At 44.6% G+C, this 26,883-nt stretch overlaps 1 long non-coding RNA gene and 1 pseudogene across 1 annotated transcript; one reads left to right on the top strand and one right to left on the bottom strand.

Annotated features, from left to right (window-relative positions):
• Positions 1 to 4,596: 4,596 nt before the first annotated feature.
• On the top strand, positions 4,597 to 6,152 carry LOC147033455 (uncharacterized; annotated as a pseudogene).
• Positions 6,153 to 19,059: 12,907 nt separating this feature from the next.
• LOC147033454 (uncharacterized) lies at positions 19,060 to 19,726 on the bottom strand. The gene is made up of 3 exons (XR_015052331.1): positions 19,552 to 19,726; positions 19,280 to 19,358; positions 19,060 to 19,192 (listed from the first exon to the last, which is right to left on the bottom strand). It is a non-coding gene; the product is annotated as an uncharacterized LOC147033454 (long non-coding RNA).
• Positions 19,727 to 26,883: the final 7,157 nt, after the last annotated feature.

Raw genomic sequence — 26,883 nt, 5'->3', positions numbered from 1 at the left:
GAGTGCTGAAGCACGTAGTGTGGAAAAATTGTCCGTCGTCGGTTGCAACACTCACTACGGAGTTCCAAACTGACTCTGGAAGAAACGTTAGCACAAGCACTGTTTGTTGAGAGCTTCATGAAATGGGTTTCCTTGGCCAAGCAGCTGCACACAAGCCGAGGATCACCATGCACAATGCCAAGCGTCGGCTGCAGTGGTGTAAAACTCACCGCCATTGGACTCTGGAGCAGTGGAAACATGTTTTCTGGAGTGATCAATCACGCTTCACCATCTGGCAGTGCAACGGACGAATCTGGGTTTGGCAGATGCCAGGAGAACACTACCTGCCCAAATGCATCGTGCCAAATGTAAAGTTTTGGTGGAGGAGGAATAATGGTCTGGGGCTGTTTCTCATGGATTGGGCAAAGCCCCTTTGTTCCAGTGAAGGGAAATTATAATGCCACAGCATACAATGACATTATAGATGATTCTGTGCTTCCAATTTTGTGGCAACAGTTTGGGGAAGGTCCTTCCCTGTTTCAGCATGACATTGCCCCCATGCACAAAGCGAGGTCCACACAGAAAGCGTGTGTGTGTGTGTGTGTGTGTGTGTGTGTGTGTGTGTGTGTGTGTGTGTGTGTGTGTGTGTGTGTGTGTGTGTGTGTGTGTGTGTGTGTGTGTGTGTGTGTGTGTGTGAGAGAGAGAGAGAGAGAGAGTCTCCTCCATAATTCGAAAACCATGAAACCTAACCACCCCAAACTTTGCATGCATACTAACGGGAACTCCAAGGGAGGGCATGATTGGTAATCGCTTGCCAAACTAGGCGTTCTGTTGGATTGCTTGCTTGAGTGCTTAAGCCACTTGGCGAGCGCCATACAAGTTGCTCGGTTGTTCGTTTCCAAGCCATGACCATACATGGCAAATGTATTCACCCTGTCACTGAATATATCACTCAACTTGAACAAAGTTCAGGCCCTACTCACCTGCATTTGGCCCCGCTTTGTCGTGCGCTCCCTCAGACAGTGGCTTGCTCACTGAAAATGTGCAATTTTATTTCAATGTTTCCGCTTTTTGTACGATTTTCGTTCATTATAAAACAAGAAAAAGAGCATTGAGAGACTGCAGACCCTCGCCAGGACTTGTTTTGCATGGTGTGTTGTTTGTGTAGTTTTGTGTGGCGTTTGTGTTCTGGTGTGTTAAGTAATTAATGAGACAAAATTAGAACTACCACTTTATAAATGAGTGCAGTGATGACTGATTCAGCCATTTCAGGGAATAAGGTGTAGTCTGCAGGCCTACGGGGAGGGGCATGATGATGATGCATGATGGGCGTGATGATTGGAGGAGTGGTCGTGGTGGTTATCGTATCTGCAAGGGATATAGGGTGTGCGCGCCGTCTGAGGCGTCGTAGTAATGCTGGAGTCGGCCGGCTCGTGAGTGTACCGAATACGGAATAAAGAATACGAATTTTTTTTTCGAAAAAAATCGAACATTTGTTTTTGAATAATGGATGGCATGGACTTTCACTTGTCTGGTAGCGACAGTGAGTGTGAGAGAAGTGAAGGATTTTGGTCTGAATCACATGGAGAATTGTCGGATAACATAGTCGCGGGAGGTGAAGTTCAGGCAGCTGTAAATGAAGTACGGCCTTACCAGTGCAAGCCCGAAGCAGGACAAGCAGAGAAAAATGGCGATGAAATTCCCGGAGTTCATGATGATCGGGAGGACATCGAAGGAAGACTTGGAAATAACAACTGGTTAGACTAAATCCTATTCGTAATTCAATAATGTAAATTCGACTTGCATATTGCTCGATATCAGAAATATTTTCGTGAGGTGACGTGAACAGCGCAGCGGACATGTTGCTCCACGGCGAATTAATCACAAACAAGGCCGGCGCATGTCATCGGCCGTATCTCTCCACGCATAAAACGAAGCAATCTCGCTGTCCGGATACGATGAAAACTTGTGTGCAGAACACACCTTGTGATGCAATTGTCTCGAGTAGTCTGATAAATCTGACGTTCTGTTGCATTTTTATTTCTTTTATTCCTACTGTCGTCATGTAGCACCAGTAGAAAACAATGAAGAAAAGAGAATAATAAATAAAAGCGACAGCACGTCAGATTTATCGGCCTAGTCGGACGGATGACGGATTTATCAGCTTAGTCGGACGGACGACGGATTTATTGGCCTAGTCAGACGAATGACGGATTTATCGGCCGAGTCGGATGGACGAAGGATTTATCGGCTTAGTCGGACGGACGAAGGATTTATCGGCTTAGTCGGACGGCTGAAGGATTTATCAGCCTAGTCGGACGGATGAAGGATTTGTCAGCCTAGTCGGACGGATGAAGGATTTGTCAGCCTAGTCAGACGAACAACGGATTTATCGGTCGAGTCGGACGGACGAAGGATTTATCGGCCTAGTCGGACGGATGAAGGATTTGTCAGCCTAGTCAGACGAACGACGGATTTATCGGTCGAGTCGGACGGACGAAGGATTTATCGGCCTCATCGGACGGATGAAGGATTTGTCAGCCTAGTCAGACGAACGACGGATTTATCGGTCGAGTCGGACGGACGAAGGATTTATCGGCCTCGTCGGACGGACGAAGGATTTATCGGCCTAGTCGGACGGATGAAGGATTTGTCAGCCTAGTCAGACAAACGACGGATTTATCGGCCTAGTCGGACGGACGACGGATTTATCGGCCTCGTCGGACGGATGAAGGATTTATCGGCCTAGTCAGACGAACGACGGATTTATCGGCCTCGTCGGACGGATGAAGGATTTATCGGCTGAGTCAGACGAACGACGGATTTATCGGTCGAGTCGGACGGACGAAGGATTTATCGGCCTAGTCGGACGGACGACGGATTTATCGGCCTCGTCGGACGGATGAAGGATTTATCAGCCTCGTCGGACGGACGACGGATTTATCGGCCTAGTCAGACGAACGACGGATTTATCGGCCTCGTTGGACGGATGAAGGATTTATCGGCCGAGTCAGACGAACGACGGATTTATCGGCCTCGTCGGATGGATGAAGGATTTATCGGCCGAGTCAGACGAACGACGGATTTATCGGCCTAGTCAGACGAACGACGGATTTATCGGCCTCGTCGGACGGATGAAGGATTTATCGGCCTCGTCGGACGGATGAAGGATTTATCGGCCTAGTCGGACGAACGACGGATTTATCGGCCGAGTCGGACGGACGACGGATTTATCGGCCTCGTCAGACGGATGAAGGATTTATCGGCCGAGTCGGACGGATGAAGGATTTATCGGCCGAGTCGGACGGACGAAGGATTTATCGGCCTAGTCGGGCAGACGACGGATTTATCGGACTAGTCTAGACTCCAGACTCTAGAGATCTTGAGTCAATCCACTCTGTGCGAGTTTCTGTATTTGACGTCAACGCTGCAATTCGCTGAAGGGGAAATGGGGGAATGGGACAGGACACGAGCAAAAACCTACAGCCGATTTCTATTACGTAATTAATGTACAGGCTCTTCACAGCTTGATACTTACTACAAGACAAGGCGCCACAGAGTTTCATCCAAAACCCCAGAAAGAAAGAACCGGGCTCGTGAGCCTTTATAATTTCTCGGAGCCGGGATGACCGAAGGGGCTCCGAGAGACCAAGCGGGCTACCTGGCCACCCTCGTGGTGACTCGCTGTATCCTGGTTTGGCGACCCTCTGTGTCTTTTTATGGACCCCCGAGCTCCGACTGGCTCCCTTGGTCGTCCGGCCTCCACTGTGGCCTGGTCTAGCCGACGACGCGCTGGAGGAGTGAATTGGTCTCGACTCAGGCCTCCTGGTTGTGCCGGCAAACCCCCAGCGAACCAACTGCCCAAACTCCGAACTGTCCAGCTCCCAACGGGGCGTCTCTCCACTCCCACCACCGACTGCAAGCCACGAAGTCCAGCACCCAACTCAAGCGCTCTCCCCAACTCTCCGGACTCCAACACTCTGGACTCCAACACTCCGGACTCCAACACTCTCTGGACTCCAGCAACACCCCCAAGCTCTGCGGCGAACGCAGCTTTTTATAGCCCCAAGGGGAGGGGTCGCTCTGGGCTTACCACCCAAAATCAGCGCCCTACTTCCTTTCACCTTTGAAACTTCACCTATACTGAATCCACCCCTCTCCTTCTGATTGGCAAGCTCTTGCAGAGGGTAAAGCCGTTTTGATCCGATCTTGCCATCAAACGCGGCCGTGTTAGAGATCACCGTCAAAACGCGGCCGTGTTGGAGATCACCGTCAAAATATGGCCGTGGGTTGTCGTTGTTGTTATTGTTGTTGTTGTTGTTATTATTAAAATAAAGATAGAAAAGAATAACACTACCTCAAAGATGCACAGCCCGGCACACGGACAATGCCCGTTATACATTGGTAGGGAAATCTAACCTGGAACACACACTTATCGACATAACTGATCTTCGGGGAACCTGAATAGTGTTCTATGAAGTTCCACAACCGTAACAATATTGATCAAACTATGAAACTGGTAGTAGTTATGCATCTACTCATTTCAGGGTCATCATCCATTGTTATGGTGACTGCACAAGTGATCGGCCCGTTCATCTGCAACTCTACATAGGCCCGTTCATCTGCAACTGGAGATGGCAAAGCGCATCAAACTTGTGGATCCATCTAAGCCAGATGCTGAAATGGGTCGAGTTACTCAGTGGGAACTCTGCATTCTTTGTCAACAGAACACCACTGAAAAGGTTCAGTTTCCCAGTCAACGAAAAGGTGAACAAGGTGAAGCAATACTCACAGGGTACAAAATATTGGCTGATAATCTCCTCGAGTTTAATAACCTCGGTCTGCTGCCTGGAACGATAAACATTGACACATTAGACGAAGGTCATGGTGTCGAGGCAGCTTTCATTGCTCATAATGCACGTTGGGGATAGGTCGTGCAGGCTTACGTACAACAATACAAAACTGGAACGTGCAAGGAAGCGTTCTAAAGATATACCGGCTGATGATGCAGGTGAAGGTACATCTGGTGTTTCTGAGCGCACTCGGTCAAGTTCTGCATCATCAATTTCTCAAGATCTCTGCTTTTTCTGTGGGCGGTCATCTGGAAAAGTGAAATTTCATGAGCTTTCTACTTTCAAAACAGACAAAGGTGTTCGAGAGTGTGCTGCACTTCTAGAAGACGATGACTTTCTGAGACGTCTCAGTGGCGGAGATATGGTTGCTCTTGAAGCAAAATACCATGCAAAGTGCTTAGCCTCTCTCTATTATCATGCATCCATGGTCCAAACGGAGCAAGAAGGCACCGAAAATCTCGATAACGTGCTCTGTAGCATAGCATTTGCAGAACTTGTGACATATATTGAAGAAACCCGTTTGGAGGATGCCACCATTGCTCCTGTATTTAAGCTTGCTGATCTATCAAACCTATATTCCTCCAGGCTGGTCCAACTAGGGATCAAGCAGGAAAGCCGCATACAATCTACAAGGCTCAAGCAGCGAATTCTTGCCCATTTTCCTGACATGAGAGCAACTAAAAAGGGCAGAGACATTTTGCTAATGTTTGATGAGGACATTGGACATGCCTGAGCAAAGGTGTGTCAACAGGACAGTGACAGTGATGCAGTGCACCTTGCACGGGAGGCTCAGATAGTCCGTGGACATCTGTATGATAAATCCAAGCCATTTGATGGTTCATTTAGTCATTTAGTGCAACATGTCAGGAGGAATCTGTGCCTAGTTCACTTATATCATTAGTCAACATGATACTGGAGGGTCCTAGCATTAAGGACCAGGCGTACCAACCTTCTAACCCAGCTGCACTAAGCTTAGCACAGCTTCTTATGTTCAATGCAGTCAAGCATGCCCGAAAGCAAAAGGACAAATCCACGAATTTGAGACACAGTCTGGAACGGGAAACCCCACTGGCAATTTATATTGGGTTGAAACTACATGCAGAAACCAGGAAGAGAGAATTGGTGGAGAAGCTCTCCCAGCTTGGTATCAGCATCACGTATGATGGAGTTATTCAGATTTCTGCTGATATGGGAAATAGTGTGTGCCTACTCTACAGATTGGAACAGGTTGTATGTCCACCAAACCTGAAGCAGAACTTGTTTACTACATCCGCTGTTGACAATATCGATGACGATGCAAGAGTAGCTGACAAGGATTAACAGTTATCATTCAAGGAATGGTGTCAAAGAAGAACCAAAAAATGTCCACAATTCCAGTACTGGAGTCTTGCATTAGCATTAGAGTTTTGCATCCTGACCTTTGTGTGCTCCTTGAGGGAAGCTGACTTTGATATGTACTTAGATGCTCTCTGGGAGCTTCTCCTGTGGTTCTTTGCTCTTGACCACATGCACTATGCAAGATGGATCCCAGTCCACTTGCAAGATATGCTAGGCCTTCATAGGACACACCATGAAGTGTTGGAAGAATTCCGAGCTGGCATGTTCACAGTGCAAAAGACTAAGCGCATATTTTCCTCATTGCCACGGACCAGGCACATGAGCAGAATAATGGATGCATCAAGGGAGATGGAGGAGCTGTTGGTCTGATGGACAATCCCAATGCTCTGCAAAGATGGATGGTTGCTGGCCCAGAGGTTGCAAGAGTGATTGGTGAGTTTGAGATGGCCCAGGAGCACCATGGCGACAAAGCTCAAACGTTGCATCACAACCAAACTGAAAGCATACAGAAGTCCTTCGACAAAGGTGTTATATCTCTTGTGTCAGTTATCGAGGAGCTTGGTAATCCATTTCTTTAAGAAACCATTGACATTGTGAAGTGGCGGACGGTGGTCCTCGACACAAAAGACATCACAAGCTCATCAGTTATTCACGGTGTACAAAATGTGCAGAAGGTGGGGAAGGAGGCTTTGGAATCATTTGTGCAAGAAAGGCTCATTGAGCATAACAAGCCTCTCAATGATGTCCTCTCCCACAACAAGTTGCCATTAATTGACAGCTCATCAGGAAAAGTCCAGCCTAAAGACAAACAGAAGGTAGCCTCATTAAAGAGCGATGTGCAATTGTTTTCCCGCCTTTACATTGCTTATCAGACACATGAGGGAAACCTTGATGATTTTTTCCGTCATGAAAATCAGCCTTTCCCTCCATCCCTGTCCCAGGCAGGGAAGCTTCGAACTGGAACAGAGAGTAATCTTTTGCAATGCTTTGAGGAAATTGCACCGCCAAGTACACATAACAGGCTCCAGAGGTTACATGCGTAATAATTGATGGGGCAGCGATTGTTCAAATGCTAAAGCCTGGAACAGCGAAGACCTTTGGGGAATATGCCAAAGAGGTATTCATCCCATTTGTTCTCTCCCAGTACAAATCTGCAACCCGACTTGACCGGGTGTGGGACCGTTACCTGCCGGAAAAAAAAACAGCTTTCAAACCTTGGGAAACACTTGGGAAACAGCTGAAACGGATGAAGAACGATATCAAACCTTGAAAAGGCACATACTCAGGTCCCCAGTGTCGATTGTGACGTCATACCAAACGAAGAAGAAGAATAATTGTGACGTCAATCGTGCAAAAAAACAAAACAAAAAAATCCCCCATTAATTGTGACGTCATTCGTGACGTCATAGCACCGTGTCCTGTCATTCGTTGACAGATAAATGGTGGTAACTTGGGAACCGCTCGTCCGATTGATATCAAACCTTGAAAAGGCACATCCGCGTGTCCCCCACAATATTCCTGGCAAGTTTCAATTAGATCGGACCAGTGGTTGTCGAGAAATGGCAGTCGCAGGCACACATACAGACACACACACACAGAGATTGCTGGAATTATACTATAGATGATCGCACAAGTACCTGTAGTGACATTAATACAGCATGAAAGAAACTATTTGCAAAGAAAGGCAGACCTCTGGAATCAATTCCGCCGACACACCATGCTCTCGTGCAGCATGTTCGGCATGCAGTGTACCAAGGAGCATTATGCTGGGGCCAGGCATTACATGCACAGCCTGAGCTCCCATGTCCAAGTGAGTGGGGTTTGGAAAAAAACAACCGACGGTCAGTTTAAACCGATTTGGACAACACTACCGGAAGCCGCAAAGATTTGCAATGAACTTATCCGGTGTGGATGCACAAAAGGATGCACTGATCGCTGCAGGTGTAATAAGTCTGCACTTCCATGCACGTCACTTTGTTCTTGTGATGGGGAATGCAACAGAGACTAGAAAGGTCAAGTGACGGTAACTGTAGTTTTTTGCCAACTGCTTATGATGTTTTCTTGATGGTTCATTCCTTCACATATTGTGCAAACTGATGATAGTTTATGTTAGCCTTTGGATGGTGGCTATCTTGGATTATAAGATAGCTGCCACATATTCAATGTCACCATTGGATTCCTAGACCACTAAAATGTGGTATAGGCATTAAAACTGTATTGATATCTTCACTACTTAATGAGATATTGAGCAAAATAGTTTGTCAATGGTGGCCATCTTGGATTTCAAGATCGCAGCCACAATTTTCAAACATTTTATGTCACCATTGGCTTCCTAGAGCCGTAAAATGTAGGTATAGGCAGTTCAACTGTCTCGATATCTGTACTAGTTTAGGAGATATTTAACAAAACAGGTCCACACTAGCGGCCATTTTGAAATCCAAGATGGCCACCATACGGGGTGCAATTTCTGGTGGCCCCTGGACTAAAAATCTTTGTATTGTATTACTCTAACCATGTGCCAAGTTTCATGCTTTTAAGAGAAAGTGCTCAATTGATCAGCTAAGCCACCCCACTTATAACAAAGAGTTGGAGAAACAAATTCGTGGAAGTGGTGTAATTGTAGATTTTGCTGAAAAACTTTAAAGTCTGCCTGATAAAGCGAGATTGTTAGTTGGAGATATGCTTTCTTCTATCGCACAAGCAGATGTAAAATTAACGAAAAGGGGTAATAGATTATATCTTTCTAATAAATAAATGAGCATTGATGAGTGGTTTTACAGAATTTGGAAAGAATACATCAAATTTAGAACTTATCAAATATTGTAAGAAATTAAAAATTCATAATGTGGTTATTTGTATTAGAGATGAATTAACAAACGTGTCTAAACATACAAATAATATTATTGTTGCGAATTCTGGTCCGGCCGGCGTGCGATCGGCCACGTAACTCAAGTCGCGACGCGTCGCCCAACGGAACGGACAATTCAGTCGTGACCCTCTTGAAACTACCGCCAAGGAGCTAGCCACGGGTGGGGGTTTAAGCTCACCACAACCCAGTCCGCATTCTACCCGCGCGAAATAGGGCGAATCGCCGAATGTCGATATACTTAAGTACCCGCGCGGGTAGCGTACCGAGGAGTTGTACCACGCCGCAGGTCGACTCAGGACACGAACTGCCTCAGCGGCTCGTTCCGTGCTGCAGGGATAACCGAGCGGAGTTATCGTCGACCTCGACGGTTCAGATTATTTATTGGGTGTCTACACCCACTACCAATCCCTTACTTGATGCAAGATGGAACTTTCAAACAAAGGAAAGGATGCAACGAAACGGGAAACAGTTCAACAAGCAAGTAGTTTATTACACACGCAGACAAGGCACGTATTTACAGCCATACAAAAACGCACATATAACAGTCATACGGTAAAAGCAAGCAAAAGAGTTACCACCGAATAAAGCAATGTACAAGCACTTATTCAGGTTTACTGAAAAGACTGGCGCCACACACATTTACACAAAAAGCAAATAAAAGCCACCCTCATAGACAAGGGGGCAGACAGGTCCGTGGACCAAATGTACGTGGGACCTGGGTGAGCAGCCAGGTCCACGAAACCAAAGGGGTCTTACCCACACCCTCGTGGCGCGATGGCGGGCTAGCCGCAATGTCAGCATAACGTGCCTGACTCCGTGCCCCTGGCATGGTCGATGAGCTCCTTTAAGTGTGCGTTGCACAGGCACATGTTGGTCGGTCGACACCACGGTTGGTGCGGCGAGCGGACGGGGTTACCGGCGGTATCTGAGCGGATGGGGGAAATTGTTGATGCTTGGGGTGGAGAGAGGGGAATGGCGGACGCTCCGTCCCGCTAACGGGGCCTTGGGACCGCACCGACTGTGGCGAACTCTCGCCCCTGAGCCCTCTTCCGCGTCCCTGCTTCACTCCGCGACTCGTCCCTCGACCTCAACTCCAAGCTTCGTCCCCTTCCCCGTCTGATCCCCGCAAACACACGACTCAGACTCCACGACCTCCGTCTTCACTCGACCAGCCAGCCCAACCCACTCGCGAGTCACCTTGTGATCGCGTCTTTATAGACTGGAGGTGGAGCTTGTATGTAAATTTGCGGATCAAAACGTGCTTGGAGGCAGGGCCACGCCACCCGATGTTCAGCCATTGGTCGGGCAAAAATGGGCGTGAGCCTCTCTTGATCCGAATTTCCTCTCCCGTAAAGGCGAAAGAAACGCATTCACAGCGGGTTCGGAGGCGGGGCTATGCCACCCGATGCTCAGTCATTGGATGGAAGAAAAGGGGCGTGAAGCCTTCCTGATCCGCTTCTCGGGGCGAAAGGAACCATGTGCACTCGTGGCACGATGCGTTTGGTAACAATCACCGAACGGGCTTTGGACAGCACGACGTTCGGTGTTGACAGGTAGTGTGGTTGACGGTTGTGGAGGGAGAAAGGCGAAGGTGGTGGGGGGCTTGCTGTGGTGGTTTGGTTGTTGGCGGGCGTCCTTTGAGAATGGCGGTGAAGCGATGTTTGCGGGGTAGAGTTGTGGAGGTAAAGAGGCGAAGGTGGTGGTGTTTGAGTTGTTGGGGGATTATTGGTCCAAAGTAACGATAGAGAAAGAAAAATGGCTAACTCAAAGCGTCGCAGCCCAGATAAATTACACATATTCCCTCTAAACAACGGGTGTGGACTAACTACACATGAACTTATCGATATATCTAACCTGAGGACCTTTCTGGTGTATTGCAAATTTCCACAGCCGTAACATTATTGTGAACTTAGAAGATAACAATGGGAACAGTTCTCATTAGGTTTGTATTTTTAATTGTCAAGGCAAATGTTATTTTGATAGTTATGGTCTTCCACTACCTGCTGAAGTAATAAAATTCTTACAGAATGGTGTTTATCAAACATTTCAAGTCCAAGAATTAAATTCCAAGTGTTGTGGTCTATAATGTCTATATGTGTTATTTAAACTCAACAAAAATAATTTTTTATGACATTATTTTTCTTCTAAGAAAATGACTTATGTTGGTAAAGATGGTTCTATCTTTGGTGCATCCCAAGAACTGGATATTGATTTATCAAATTATTACACAAAGGCACAGGCTGAACGACAAATATATTATCGCAAAAAATATTAAGATGAAAAATGTGTATAAATTAATAAATTATCCAAACCCGATTGACGCAAACGACTTGGTGAGATTAAGTGATTTATTACAATATATATCCTCAAATAAAATGGCATGTTTTGTTAAAGTAGTAGAATTTATAACCACAACACCTGGTTCAACATACCATACACCTTTTCTTATTAAATTCAATTATCTAATTTGTATTGAATTTTATAAAGAAGGAAGAATAGTTAACATGAGAATATAGAAATGGAGGTATAATATGTGTGATTTAGGATATAATTGGTCTTTTTCATTCAACCTGGAAGACCGACACGATTTTTATCTGTCTTGTAAAGAAGAATTTTATCCTTTTGGTAAGAATCAGGAGAATTGTGGAAGCACAATTAGCAAACAACAAATACACGATTTCAGGAATAGGAAATTATATGATGGTGAAGCAAAAGTTTATATGACAAAGAAGGAAGGAAATTGGATAATTATATAAAGTCGAGGAATACAAACTGATTTAACAACAGGAAGATGGGGTGGTATTGTTGCGAATCTGGAAGCCATGAGCACACAACATACAGGTCCTTTACATCAGTTATATCGGTAAGTACATGTTGCCAGTTCGGGTCCCGACAATAGTCTAATGGGTAATTAAATGTTCCTGTGCTGTGGAGTTATTTTAATAGTCAGGTTTTCTTTTAGTTTATTTTTACACCACCATCAACGCCGACGACACCGCATCACCCTCACCGTCACTTCGCTTCCTTCACCACGCTCTGGCCGATGTCAGGGGTGGGCGGAGCCCCTGCAGAAACATGGTGCTCGGCTTCCCATGTGAGGGGCGGGCCTTTGGAAAAAGGCGAAGTTCGGGGAGGAGCCGCGAAGCGGCCCTCGACCAATCGGCATGCAGCGGGTGGGGTGACCACCACTCAGCCAATCCGGGCCCGCGACAGGAGGAACAGGGGCCGCGTGACGTCACCATGCCCCCGGGCCAATCGAGGGGTTTTCCGCCCGTTTTGGCCAGTGAGAGGGACGGTGAGGATTTTTGTGCCAAAACTGGCCAGTGAGAGAGACGAAGAGAGACTTTGCATGCCAAAACCAGCCAGTGAGAGAGGGAGGGTCGCGAGGAGGCGCCCCCCCCCCTCCGAAGCGGGGGTATAATTATAGGCGCGGTCTGCATGTTCGTGCGAGTTGGTTTTGGGTTTGGCGCGGTCTGCGCGTTCGTCGTCGTTCTGGTCCTGGCAAGGAGTGCGTGCACGGGTTCTGGTTCTGGTGCTGGTGGGAAGTGTGAACATCTGCGCGGAGGGCGATTGAGTTAAAAGGGCGTCTGCACATGGAGTGGTCGGTGCCGAGGAGGGTCTTCTCCCGCTGGCCTTCGCTCTGCCGACTTCGTTCGCTTGGATCGTCCGGATCGTGCTGGGGGTCTGGTTCTGCTCTGAGGACCTGGTCCTTGAAGACCGCACGAAGCGGACACGTCTGGGTTAGGCCTCAATAAAGACCATCTGGTCCGATTCTTTGGGTGTGTGCATATGTGTATTTGTGGTGCCAGTCTGAAAAAGTAGTAAATGGTTAAGTGCTTTTCGCTGTACATTATTTGCCTTGCTTATTGATATCCGGTTTAAATCTGCTCTTCTGTGTTCCCTAGTTCCCCATTATTGTATAAATAAACCACGATCGTTATATGTTTTCAGCTCGTTCGTGTCCATTCTTCCATTGACTGAGCGTGTCACGTGTGAGCGATTAGCTGGCCATTGCCGTTGTCACAGGATAATTCGGACCGACGGTTCTCAGCGATTAAACCGCTCGGAATCGCACACGGAACGAGCGTGCTAAGCAGCTCATTTCCGTACGAATTCCGTCGAGGGTGTGAAGACTCGGTAGATCGCCACGTGGTCTCTAGGTATTTTGAGATTTGGCGAATAACCCTGTACCACGTGGTGGAAATATTGATGCTTCACGGTCCAAAACAAAGGACCCGTAGACTCCGGACTTATCCGGGGCGACGATCTGAATTCCGGGCGATCGGTTGAGCCGACTTGTGGCGCCATCAAGCAGACGGACCGCGGCTGACGTCCCGGCCCCGCAACAGTATTACATGTCATCATATTAATCTGTCATATATTTCTGATACATAAATGACAGCAAGAAGGCTTCAAGAAAATTATAATTTTTGCATTCAAGGAAACCTACAAGAAAAGGGTGTTAGAATTTACATTCCTTATGAATTGAAACACAGACACAGGCATTTTTCAATTAATAACTGGCCTTATTCTGGTACTAAAAAACCCACAAATAGAGATTTGATTAAAATATTGAATAAAAATGAACTTTTAAAGGAGATGAAATATAAAACTCTTTTAGAAATCGTCAACAAATCTTATTGGTTTCCTATTATGAGAAAAATAATTATGGATTCAAGAGTATCGCAGAATCCAGATGAATATATGTATGATGTTCTATGGGGTGAAAGTGGTTCAAGGATAGTAAGGGATGAGGAAGGAGTTGAAGAAACTGAGAAGAGAGAGGAGGAGGAGAGGGAGAAGAGAGAGAAGGAGGAGAGGAAGAAGAGAGAGAAGGAGGAGAGGGAGAGGGAGGAAAGAGAGAGAATAAATAAATATAAAAATATGGAAACCAGTGAGATTATAAAAAGATCAAAGGGGTTACAGAAAATAAATTAATCTCAACGCACCAAAGAGGAAAACAAAGAATTGGCAAGTCTATTAGAAATATATGCGTCAAGACTATTAACAACGATTTCAGGGAGATTTAAACGAGAAAGTGGAGATAAAGAAGAGAAAGAAGGAAAAGATTATATTTTTATCTTGCCAAAACATGTTAGTCAGCTTGTATGTTTTTTTTGTTTGTTTTTTTTTTTGTTGTTTGTCTGTAATCACGTATAAAAAATTCTACAGAGCACACTTATCATTGGAAATTTTTGTAACTTCGCATATCAGAGGCCTATAGAGGTCCCTTTCAGTGCACAAAATTTTGAAGGTCAAGGTCACTTTGTCGCAAATCAGGGGAGTCGATGAAACCCTTATTTTTTGAGTAATTTTGATCAGATCGTCTTCAAACTTCATGGGAATATACTTCATGGTCTGGCGCTCAGCTGATTAATTTTTGGTGGCGATTGGCCTTGACCTTCATGGTTAGCGCCTGAGGTCAAACATATTTGACCCCAAGGTCAAATTTTCAAGTTTTAGGAACCATATCGTGTAGTACCTCAAATTGAACACCTCGATGAGTGCTTTCTAGATATGTCAAGCTTGAGACATTATGACGTCATTTGGTGACGTTATCTGGCAAACGCATATTTTTCATGGTTACTCTGTAGAACGATTCTCATCGGAATCTCTCGTAGGCAGATATTCCTCAAGGAGTCGCTCCTAGTGGATAGCAGCTCTGGTCACCTCAGTGTGACCTTAAAGAAGTCACACGTGGTCACCTTTTGGCAAGATACGGGTCACCCTGCGGGTGACATTGGTTTATTATTTTTTTTTTTGATATGATGTCACAATTGACACTGGGACCTGAGTATGTGCCTTTTCAAAGTTTGATATCGTTCTTCTTCATCTGTTTCAACTGTTTCCCAAGTGTTTCCCAAGGTTTGAAAGCTGTTTTTCCCAAGGTTTGAATTAATTGTACAAATTATTAATTAATCCCAAGGTTTGAATTTTCCCAAGGGAACGAGCTGTTTCCCAAGGGTTTGAAAGCTGTTTTTTTCCCAAGGTTTGAATTAACTGTTGTGCTTGGTAGACATTTGTGAATACATTTACAGAGAGAGGGGCGAGAGAGGAGGGGGAGAGAGGAGAGGCGAGAGAGGGGGGCGAGAGGGGGAGGGAGGGGCAAGAGAGGGGAGAGAGGGGGAGAGAGGGGGTGAGAGAGAGGGGAGGGAGTCACAATTCAAGAGAGGGGAGAGAGGATGGGCGAGAGGGGGGAGAGAGGGGGAGAGAGGGGTGGAGAGTGGGGTCGAGAGAGTGGGGGCGAGAGAGAGCGGGGCGAGAGAGTGGGCGAGAGAGGGGGCGAGAGAAAGAGGCATCACAATTCTTCTTCTTCGTTTGATATGACGTCACAATTGACGCTGGGGACCTGAGTATGTGCCTTTTCAAGGTTTGATATTGTTCTTCATCCGTTTCAGCTGTTTCCCAAGTGTTTCCCAAGGTTTGAAAGCTGTTTTCCCCCAAGGTTTGAATTAATTGTACAAATTATTAATTAATCCCAAGGTTTGAATTTTCCCAAGGGAAACAGCTGTTTCCCAAGGGTTTGTAAGCTGTTTTTTCCCAAGGTTTGAATTAATTGTTCAAATTATTAATTAATCCCAAAGTTTGAATTTTCCCAAGGGAAACAGCTATTTCCCATGGGTGTGGAAGCTCTTTTTTCCCAAGGTTTGAATGAATTGTTCAAATCATTAATTAATCCCAAGGTTTGAATTTTCCCAAGGGAAACAGCTGTTTCCCAAGGGTTTGAAAGCTGTTTTTTTCCAAGGTTTGAATGAATTGTTCAAATTATTAATTAATCCCAAAGTTTGAATTTTCCCAAGGGAAACAGCTGTTTCCCATGGGTGTGGAAGCTCTTTTTTCCCAAGGTTTGAATTAATTGTTCAAATTATTAATTAATCCCAAGGTTTGAATTTTCCCAAGGGAAACAGCTGTTTCCCAAGGGTTTGAAAGCTGTTTTTTCCCAAGGTTTGAATGAATTGTTCAAATTATTAATTAATCCCAATGTTTGAATTTTCCCAAGGGAAACAGCTGTTTCCCAAGGGTTTGAAAGCTCTTTTTTCCCAAGGTTTGAATGAATTGTTCAAATTATTAATTAATCCCATGGTTTGAATTTTCCCAAGGGAAACAGCTTTTTGAAATTATTCATTTTTTTTTTTTGCATGTACGGCCACACACGAATGAGCAGCATGCACATACGGGTCTGTGTGTCTGTGTGTCTCTCTGCGACCGCTGTTTCTCGACAACCACTGGTCCGATCTAATTGAAACTTGCCACGTATATTGCTGAAGACCTGTGTATGTGCCTTTTCAAGGTTTGATATTAATCGGACAAGTGGTTCCCAAGTTCTGGCCATTTATTTGCCAACCAATGACAGGACACGGTGCTATAGACATCACGAATGACGTCACAAATCCTTTTTTTCACGATTGATGTCACAATTCTTCTTCTTCTTCGTTTGATATGACGTCACAATTGACACTGGGGACCTGAGTATGTGCCTTTTCAAGGTTTGATATCATTCTTCTTCATCCGTTTCAGCTGTTTCCCAGGTGTTTCCCAAGTTATGGCCATTTATGATATGGTTGGTCCGATCTAATGGAAACAATGCCCCAATCCAGTCGTCGTTTACGAGAGCGAAGGAAAAAAGCTGCACCTACGGGCACGCACCTACGGGCACGCACCTACGGGCCTGCACCAGTTGTCTAAAATGTAAAAAGAAAACCGAGAGTAAAAATATCTTGTATGTTAAAAGTAAAAATAAAATAATAGGGTTATACAAAAAGGTACATGTTCGGTGTGTGACTCATAAAAGAGTGAATTAATCACCAAACACAAACGAGGGGGAGATATACAAAAGTTTTTATCAGGAAGTAAATTTACAACCACTGGAACACCAGGGGAATTAAATCTACTAGGGTATTCTTTCTGTGGTCCAGGAACAAACTTGAATAAAAGATTAGATGAGGCTGACAATCCTAAACCGTGGAGCAAACCCATAAATGGGGTTGATGAAGTGTGCATGAGGCATGATATTGATTATGGAAATAACAGGACGTTGGAAGAAAAACATGAAGCTGATAGAGAAATGTTGTATAATTTGTCACTGATACAAAATCCAACCTTGAGAGAAAAAGTTGATAGGTTCATCATGATGAAGATGATCAGTGCTAAATTGAAATTTGGGCTTGGAAATTCAAAAAACTTATAGGCTCTAATGATGTCATTAAGATTGAAGAGCAATTCGCTGATGAATTACATAAACCAATAATCACAAAGTTTCATAGAAGGAAGGTTTATTCCAATGAAGTTGATTATATCTGGTCCGCTGATTTAATTGAACTCATTTATGATAAGGGGTACAAGTATGCTTTAACCGTTATTGATTTGAGGAGTAGATATGCATGGGTTGTCCCTTTGAAAAACAAAACAGGTAATACTCTTATGTTAGCTTTCCAACATATATTCAATAAAAGCAAGAGAAAACCGAAAAAATTGTGGACTGATGAGGGACAGAGTTCTACAAGAAAACATTTATGAATTTTCTGAAAATAACAATATTAAATTATACAGCACCTTTAATGAAGGAAAAGCAGTTGTTATTGAGCGTTTTAATCGCACTTTACAAGAGAGACTATAAAAAAAGTTCACTCAACTCGGTTCTCAACAATGGTTATCTTTTATTCAGGACATTGTACATAAGTACAATGACACAATTCACACCTCAACGAAAACTAAGCCATCAGAAACATTTACAAAATTAGAATAGGAAAAAGAGATTAATTCCAGAAAGCCTAAGTTTAAAGTTGGTGATATAGTAAGAATATACAGGTGGACATGTCATTTTGAAAAAGGTTACACTAAACGATGGACAAATGAGCTTTTTAAAATCGTTGATGTCATAGATACAGTTCCTTGGACTTATAAATTATGTGATTTAAAGTGGGAAGAGATTTTAGGTTCATTTTATTCACAGGAATTACAAAAGACAAAGATATATTGAAAAAAACCCTTGGACTTACAAATTATGTGATTTAAAGGGGGAAGAGATTTTCGGGTCATTTTATTCACAGGAATTACAAAAGACAAAGATATATTGAAAAAAAGCCTTTGGACTTACAAATTATGTGATTTAAAGGGGGAAGAGATTTTAGGTTCGTTTTATTCACAGGTATTACAAAAGACAAAGATATATTGAAAAAAAACTCTTGGACTTACAAATTATGTGATTTAAAGGGGGAAGAGATTTTAGGGTCATTTTATTCACAGGAATTACAAAAGACAAAGATAAATTGAAATTTATTTTTTGACTCCACCCCTTTTTTTAACTCTGCCTCTTTTTGACTCCGCCCACACAAGCCCCACCTATGCAAACCCCATCCACAAAAGCCACATCCACACAAGCCCCACCCACACAAGCCCCATCCACATAAGCCACATCCACACAAGCCCCACCCACGCAAACCCCACCCACGCAAACCCCACTCACAAAAGCCACATCCACACAAGCCCCACCCACGCAAACCCCACCCACATAAGCCACATCCACATCCATCATATCCACATAATTAGTGATTAGTTTATTCGTTCCCCATGCACAACATATTTATTTAATTTAAAAAAATTGCTCCACCCACACAAGCCGCATCCACACAAACCCCGTACACACAAGCTCCACCCACACAATCCCCACCCACCCACACAAGCCCCACCCACACAAGCCCCACCCACACAAGCCCCACCCACACAAGCTCCACCCACACAAGCCCCCCCCACACAAGCTCCCCCCACACACGCCCCCCCCACACACGCCCCACCCACACAAGCCCCACCCACACAAGCCCCATCCCCCTGTGCACCCCCACCTTTGACCCACCACCCCCTCATCTCACCTCCCACCCTTCCCCACACCCACACACGGGGAGGGGAGAGGGATGAGGGGGGGTGGTGGGTCCTTGGGGGAGCGCACATACCCCCCAACCCGAACCCTCCCCAACACTCCCCCCCTCCATCCCCCCTGCCCTCCCCTTTACATCACCTTTATTCTTTTTTTGTAATTCAAAATCAGATAATTATAAGGAAAGCATGTATAATTAAACAAAAGTAAAAACATTGAACAAAATCTTCTTTCGCAGCAGTCTGATGGTTTGTGATTTTGAAACTCGGTCAACATATTCTGTTCAAAACAAAGAGGGAAGAACAATTAGGGTATATAAAGATGATTATATCATGATATTAATAAAATAATAAATAAAACATTTACCTCCAGAAGATTGAGTGTCATGTCAGATTCCTCCAGAAGATGAAGTTGTGTGTTTGGTTCATCCAGACAGGTGTTTAAACTGAAAAATACATTAAAATAATAATAATGAGTCAACACTCAAGAGAGATAGAGACAGTGACATAGAGACAGAGGTAGAGACAGATGGAGAGAGAGAGAGACAGAGACAGAGAGAGACAAAGACAAAGACAGAGACGGAGACACACACAGACACACAGAGACACACAGAGAGGGACAGAGGGATAATTTCTCACCTTTGACTCGACTCATTCAAAGTCAGAGGACGTGAGAGGACTTCTTTCCAGCCAACAATAATGTCATTCAATTATCTTCTGAACGATTGAATGTCTTTAAAGAAGTCATTCATTTTTTTGCCATTCCTCATGAAATTCAAATACCTCAGTTTCCAGATCAGTTATCAACGATGTTCTTATTGGGGACAACCTGTTAGAAAAAGACAATAATTATTGGTTGTATAGTGATTTAATTCTGCATAAAACAACAAATAATGAATTGGTTTAAGGATCTCACCTCTCATCTTGTGAAAACGATTGATCCGCAAGGTCGGAGTAATCTTCTGAAAACTTCATATTCTGAATAAAACATACTAAAGTCGCATTTGGCAATATCTAGTCCGAGTTGTTGATATCATGGGACATTACACAACAATGGGGTTTTCAGGGTGTGTCTCAAAAGAAATGACTTCGGGCTTTTTTGGTTCGGGTGTGAGGGCTGAAATAGAGATTTTATCTTTTCTCTCATTTAAAACTTATGTTTAAATATCTTCTCTTGTTTGCTTTTTGCTAAACTTTCTTCTGATAGTGTTCTGATGATTTAAGATATAACCATGAGAGACATGGGCACAGAATACTTCCTCATTTTCAAAGCAAGACTGTGCTCTTCAAGGCACTTCCCAATTTTACAGAACCGAAGGAGGGATAGTGAACTTCCCTTTCTTTCGTGCTTGAAGAGATAAAGTGAATATACTTGATGGAAATGAATGTTAAAAGAAAACTAAATGTCTCAATTTTACATTTGCTTGTAAAGGAGGGAAGGGGATAGGTGGGGAGAAAATGAATCTCCTATTTTGAGGTTTTGGGGCTTGGGTCAGAAAGTTTTGCCTTTCCCCCCATTCATTTGAATGGGTGTCCCAGAAACCCCATTTATCATCTACTGTGGTGAACAGCTATCTTGAAGACCTGGAGGGAAGGATGAATGTGGAAGTTCGTTGTGCAGGTGAGGGTGAGAGGGGGGGGGAAGGGGTACATTGCAAAGCTGTGGATTTTTGCACTCCACTGCATCTTGTCACAATCGTGCTGACAGGGAGGATTATGTTGCTGCTTGACTACAGTCCATGATATTGTGAAGTGGTTGGGGGGGGTGAGAGGGATGATATATTGTTGTGGGCCAGGCGTCGGTGGTGAGGAACGTCCACCAGGTGGAGCAGTAGAGCCATCTCCCACCAAACACCCGGAATTAAAAGGTTGTCACCACGGATAACTCCGGAGTCGACGGGCCACTTAAAGGACCGTGATCACCAATTCCCTGATGGCGTGGGGTAGGGTCAATAGCCAAATTTCAATATGCCTAAGTACCCACGTCGTCAAATTACCAGGGAAATCACACCCTCGGCCGACTCTGTCTGAACCGAGTCGCAGGTACCGACTCGGATCCGGCGTAACCGAGCGGAGTTACCAGAGTCGCGCCGGTCCCAATGACAACTTACGGCACCAACGGCTTACTGGTTCTCAAGCACGAACCGTGCTGGGTCAATAATAGAAAGCACAACAACGAGCTGGTCCATTGAACAATTGGGGGTTTATTTATAATGGGGCAGGGGAGCACGAAAAAAAAAAAAACAGAGTTAAACCGACTATCAGAAATGCAATTTACAATGTACAAGGTCTGGTCGAGACGAGCTGGTTCGGGGGGGGGGGACTCAAATCCACACCTTCATCACCGCACCAAGCACCAGGTAACGCGCTCTCCAACCAGCCACGCACCAATGGACCAAGACCAAGGATAAGACCAGAGACGACGATGACCCAGGACCAGACGAACCAGCCAACACCAAGATGCATGACACCCAAGACGACCAACGCTTCCCAGCCTGGCGTTTCTTCATTCCTTTCTTGTCCTGGGTGAGAAAATCTCCATCTGAGGCGATCTCCACCCTCATTGGCCGGCGTGTCGTGGGAAAGTCGCCCTCTGTGGCAATCTCCACCCTCATTGGCCAGGGTGTCGTGGGAAAGTCGCCCTCTGTGGCAATCTCCACCCTCATTGGCTGGGGTGTCGTGGGAAAGTCACCATCTGAGGCGATCTCCACCCTCATTGGCTGGGGTGTCGTGGGAAAGTCGCCCTCTGTGCGTGATTGGACAAGGGGCACGCCCCTGCCTTACTGTGCGGAGTCTCAATCTGAGGCGATGGAAATCTCCGCCCACGTACGTGGCTGGACACGCATGTGTAATGGCATGATGTGCGAAGTGAAGGAGCGATGGTTTCGGTTGGCTGGAGGCTCGATTTGTATTGCAAAAACCCTGACTAAAAAAAGTAACTCGCAGCGCACATCTAAATCCCATTAGACACAGGTAGGGGGCCCTAACTATAAACACACACTTATCGAAATAACTAAGCTTAGGGACCGCTGTCTGTTTGTGTGCAAATGGCTTCCAGATCCGTAACAATATTTGTGAGAACGCGGAGGGCGGGGAAAGGGCATCACGTGGTCGAGAGGGTGTGGTCTCAGAGAACATAAAAAGCGGATGCGGAGGGAGGAAGTGTCGTGATTTGGCTGATGATGTAATCGAAGAGTTTAGGTTTTGAGCTTTGCCAGGTACTTGGGTCGGCGTCGTGGATGTTGAGCAGGCTTGTGACCGTCAGACTGGTCGGAAACTGTCTACTTATGACGTTCATGAGTGGAAGAGTAGGAGAAGCGTTTTGTTTAACACTGATGGAAGCTGTGACGTTTATGCTATCTCTCACAGGAAATGCCAGCTCGGCTGTGGTACCTTTGGTTTTGTATAAAACTCCTCCCGTTAATCACTTCTCTCCGTGCAGGGTTTTACACGGTGCTCGTGGGTTCGGTTTCTGGCATGGTTCTCGCGATATTTTGAATTTTTAATTTATTTTATTTATTTTATTTTTTTATTTTTTATTTTTTTCCCAAGTCGGAAGGATGTTTTTCTCCCAGCCCTTCCTCACTAAAGTCGGTATTTTATGTTTTTTTTTTTATTATTTTTTCGATGTGTTTTTGGTCCGTGTAGAAACGACGATAAGAAACGTTGGATGGAAATCGCGTTGATACGAGAGGCATTTGCGTGTGAGACGTGGTGGAGTAGAAGAAGAAGAAGAAGAAGAATTCAACGGAGACGTCGCACAAACCGCCTGAACATCACCTCGCTCTCAGGCCTGAATTTCTTTCCTCCATTATAAATCTCTCTTTTCTTTTATAGCCTTGTAAATATTTATTATTTTTGCCTCCGCATTACCCCTCCTCTTAGGGTTAGAGGTATATGTTTTTTTGCTGTTCATTCCGCGTCCCTCGAAATGTGAATGCTGAGGTGTTTTGCGCATGCGCAGTGTACTTGCTGTTCATGACGTCACTCAATGTCGATGCTGAGGTGTTTTGCGCATGCGCAGTGTACGTGCTGTTCATGACGTCACTCAATGTCGATGCTGAGGTGTTTTGCGCATGCGCAGTGTACGTTTTCAATGATACTACTCATCGGGCTTCTCTAACCTGCCATTGCTAATGTGGAATATGTAATTCAAATCTTCCAACATTATTTTTTTCAGCATTGAGATGAACGTACAATTTCGAAGGCAATCCTCCATTAAGGTGTCTAAATTCAGTGGAGCCTTATTTTATGTTTTAAAGCATTTTCTTTGTCAATTTTGAAAAAAAAAGATTCTCGATGGCAACAAAACCGTTATGATGGATACCTTACCCCCCCTCCTCCTCCCCCATCTCTCCGTGCGACTACTCCAGGGGTGTCTTGATGTCTGGAGAATTTTATTGTTTTATTTAATTTTTTTTCTGCTAAAGCTCATCTCTTGCATTTTTTTTTTTTTAATTCCCCTTCTCTTTTCTCCTTTTTCTTTTCAACCCCCCCTCCTCCCCTTTCTTCCCCACACTTTTCAATGTAATTCGTTATTATGGACTCTACCTCTGCCAGGCTGAACAGTTTGTTTTGTATCTGACCGATCGGCCAGATCTGCATCTTGACCTGAACCAAAATCAAATCAGCTTGTTTGTCTCTTACTCAACTTGTAAACCCAGTTTTATCACAATTCAGCCTGAACTTTTTGAGATCGTGCTACATATGTTTGTGCTTTATTCTTAGTATTATTATTATTATTATTATTATTATTATTATTATTATTATTATTATTATTTTGGCTCTGTCTCGATGGTGAAGAATTTCTTGAAAATAAATAAATAAAAATCTCAAGATCTAGATCTTCACTAAAATCTAATCGATTTGGTGTTATCACACACCCAACCTGTTCAAGTTTTGTCCGATTCTGGCTATAACTTTGAGATCCTGCTCGCAGACAAACTGACTGGTGACAACCAAATCGCCCTCCACATTTCGGTGGCAAAAATATAACGTGCACAATTGCCAAAAAAATAATAATAATGGTCCCAGGAACTTGTGAATATTTATCCAGGGTAAAATTCGTATGCAGTTCATCATATCGCTCAACTTGTGCCAAACTTTCCTCCGCCACATGAATTGACCCGGATACAAAGGGAATGATAAAGGCCGGCAGTATACATCGGCAAGTTTAAAGTGGTACAGCCAGCTTTTAAAAAAATATATATTACCCCCCCCCCCCCAAAAAAAATCCTTTTTTACTGTCTTTCAATTGTAATTTAATTAACCATGACAAAGCAACATGTTGTACCACTTATTGTAATATCAGGTTGCATATTATTATTCTTTTAATCAAAATATTATCTCAAACTGTAGTTTGCTGGATTCACAGGGCATCAGTATATTATGCTTCTCCTGATTGGCTCATTTGGGCACACGTAGCCAATTTGAGTTTACCCGACTTCTGCTGAGAGCACGTCACTCGTAAACTGCACCAATTGCCTACTTTACATTGGCGAACAAAACTAAGCTCGCTCAGCAAATTGTTTTTTTGTGGCAACCGTTACTGCAGGTAGTGATACGTGGCTTGAGAAGGGTTCAGTTATTGACAGAATGAGTTTAAATTTAGTTGTTAGACTTCAGGTTCTGCCAGCGACAGTTTTGGGCATTAAAAAAAAAAAAGCATAGTCTCGGGGGTTCAGAAGGGTGGGGGGTGGGGGGTTGACGCAACTTCTCGATGTAATCATGTATTGCAATTCCCAACGGGTTATTGTATCTTTGTATGAAAAATACTGATTGTTTTGTGGCATATGTTGGATACCTTGTCCAACCTTTTTCTTGTTTGTATAGTTATCCAATGGTGGTAGTCAATGTAACACTTGCATACAATATGCAGCACACTTCTGTTACTTGTAGTTGCAAATGTATTACATGGCCAAAAGTATGTGGATACCTTATCCAAAATCTCATTTCAAAATAATGGGCATCATCTCATGTTTGACGTTAAGTTCAGCTGTTTGAACTTTGGCAACAACTTGCTGCAGGTGCTGCGTGATGTACAACGGGCAAAACCTGCCTGAAGTCCCCAACCAAGAAGTAAGACCTTTCCACCAAAAGGAATGTTGTTGCCGGTTCCATCCTGGAGACTTCGATCAACAGCCGCTAAAGCATATGCTGAAGCCATCGGTGCTTCAACCCAATTGAATAGGTTGGCCTTCCTTCGAGCATCAGTATCTTCACTCGTAGGTGATATGCTGAATGTGGAGTTTTCCAAAATGGGTGCTGGCAATTTAAATCTGTGGTGCGATGTCCGGCCCCCTGCTGGAAATGTTGCTGCAATGCCCGAGTACGCCATTGGAAGAACCGAACGACACTGGCCTCGCAAGATGTGCAGAAGCTTATTATAGGCCTAATCAAAGGTCTTGCCCCTTCCGCTCAGTCCATCAACAAATAAACAAACCAGTTGCATGTGTACTGGTCCCTGTACTGAACGGCCTGTCGGACCTCATCTACAATTTCGATTTGGTCATCATTTAGTAGTTGTCTCTTATTTTCACCTTTTTCCATGTTTATCTCCCGGTACATGCTGATCATCGCTCGAATGATCTTCAACAATGTCTGTACGTACTGGTAACTGAAATGCTTCCAAGGTCTGTCCATCTCTCAGGAAGGAGGATTGTTTCTCACAATGACATGAAAATACTCTGTTCTGAGACATGACTGCTGTGCACCAAATCTTTTTGTAAAGGTCGTTTTTATATATAGATATATATTTTCTCCCACAGTGCCGACATGTCTGGTGTGCAGAAAATATGCATAGTGTTGCAAAATAAATAATCTCTTTTTGTCAGAGCAAACATCACCATCAGCTGAGGACATGTCTCATTCTGTATCTGTTAAATTTCATTTCCTCGCTGCATCCTTGTACATTTCACAAACTGCTCCATCTATGGTTTCGGAGATCTTCAAATGTTTTACCAGGGCAGTGTAGCGTAGCAGGAGTACATGAAGATGAAGGCGCTCTATGTCTATCGGGCTTGCCGAAACCATGCGTTCGATAACCTTGTCACCGCCCCTGCATCCAACTTTCCATATCTTTCGTTCATCTTTAGATACGTAATGTTTTGGAATGTCATGGTACAGATAAATTTGTGCCTCAGGATCTCTCTGGCTCGAATATAACCAAGCTTGGGGTGTTGTACCCTAATGTCATACAATGTCTTCTTCCTCGTTACCATCCCTGTACACAACAGTCTGCGCGTCTGATGATGGAATGGGACTGTTTGTGTATTTCCATCGCCATGCTTGCCTCTGAGGCACTGACTTACCTCCAGTCCAAGTAGGTCATTTTTGTCCGCCACTCTCGTGCTCTCAAATTTCGATGCTGGCAGTCATGTCCTTAGGATACACATTTAAACTAGAAGGGCTTTTACAAAGCTTTTGTCCGTTGCCTGATGGACTACTGCTCTCCCCTCTGGGCTGGTGCTCCTGCCTCCCACCTTTCTCGGCTTCACGCTGTCAACCAGGGCATTTAAGATAATCGGCATCTCCCGCAATGAAGCTGAGTCTTTGGGCCTCTCACTCAATCACCGCAGGTTGGTCGGTGGTCTTTCTGTCTTCTACCGACTCCTCTCCAGCCTTGCCCCCCCTGCTCTCTCTGCGATTTGTCCCCACCACATTTCCACAGGGCGCTCAAGGTCCGCCAACAACCCCCTTCTGGTAAAACTACCAAAATCACGAATCGCTGCTCATCTTCACTCTTTCATTCCTCTTTTTTTCCCGCCTTTGGAATAAACTTCCTCACTCTATTCTTTCCCATTCTTCCCTCCAGGCTTTCAAAACAGCTGTTCACCACCACCTCTTATCTTCCCCATCCAAATCCTCGATCTTTTCTACCCCCGCTAATCCACCCAAGCCCACTTCCTTCATTTCTCCTGCTTTCCTTCCTGAAAGTCCCTGAAATGTCCATCTTCTCTTCGCCATGTTCCC

Source organism: Eptatretus burgeri, chromosome 2 (assembly GCF_056783735.1).
Source record: "Eptatretus burgeri isolate ZD-2024b chromosome 2, Ebu_testis_v1, whole genome shotgun sequence".
NCBI lineage: Eukaryota > Metazoa > Chordata > Myxini > Myxiniformes > Myxinidae > Eptatretus > Eptatretus burgeri.
Note: the sequence above shows the minus strand (reverse complement) of the source record. Positions and strands in the feature narration are given on the sequence as shown.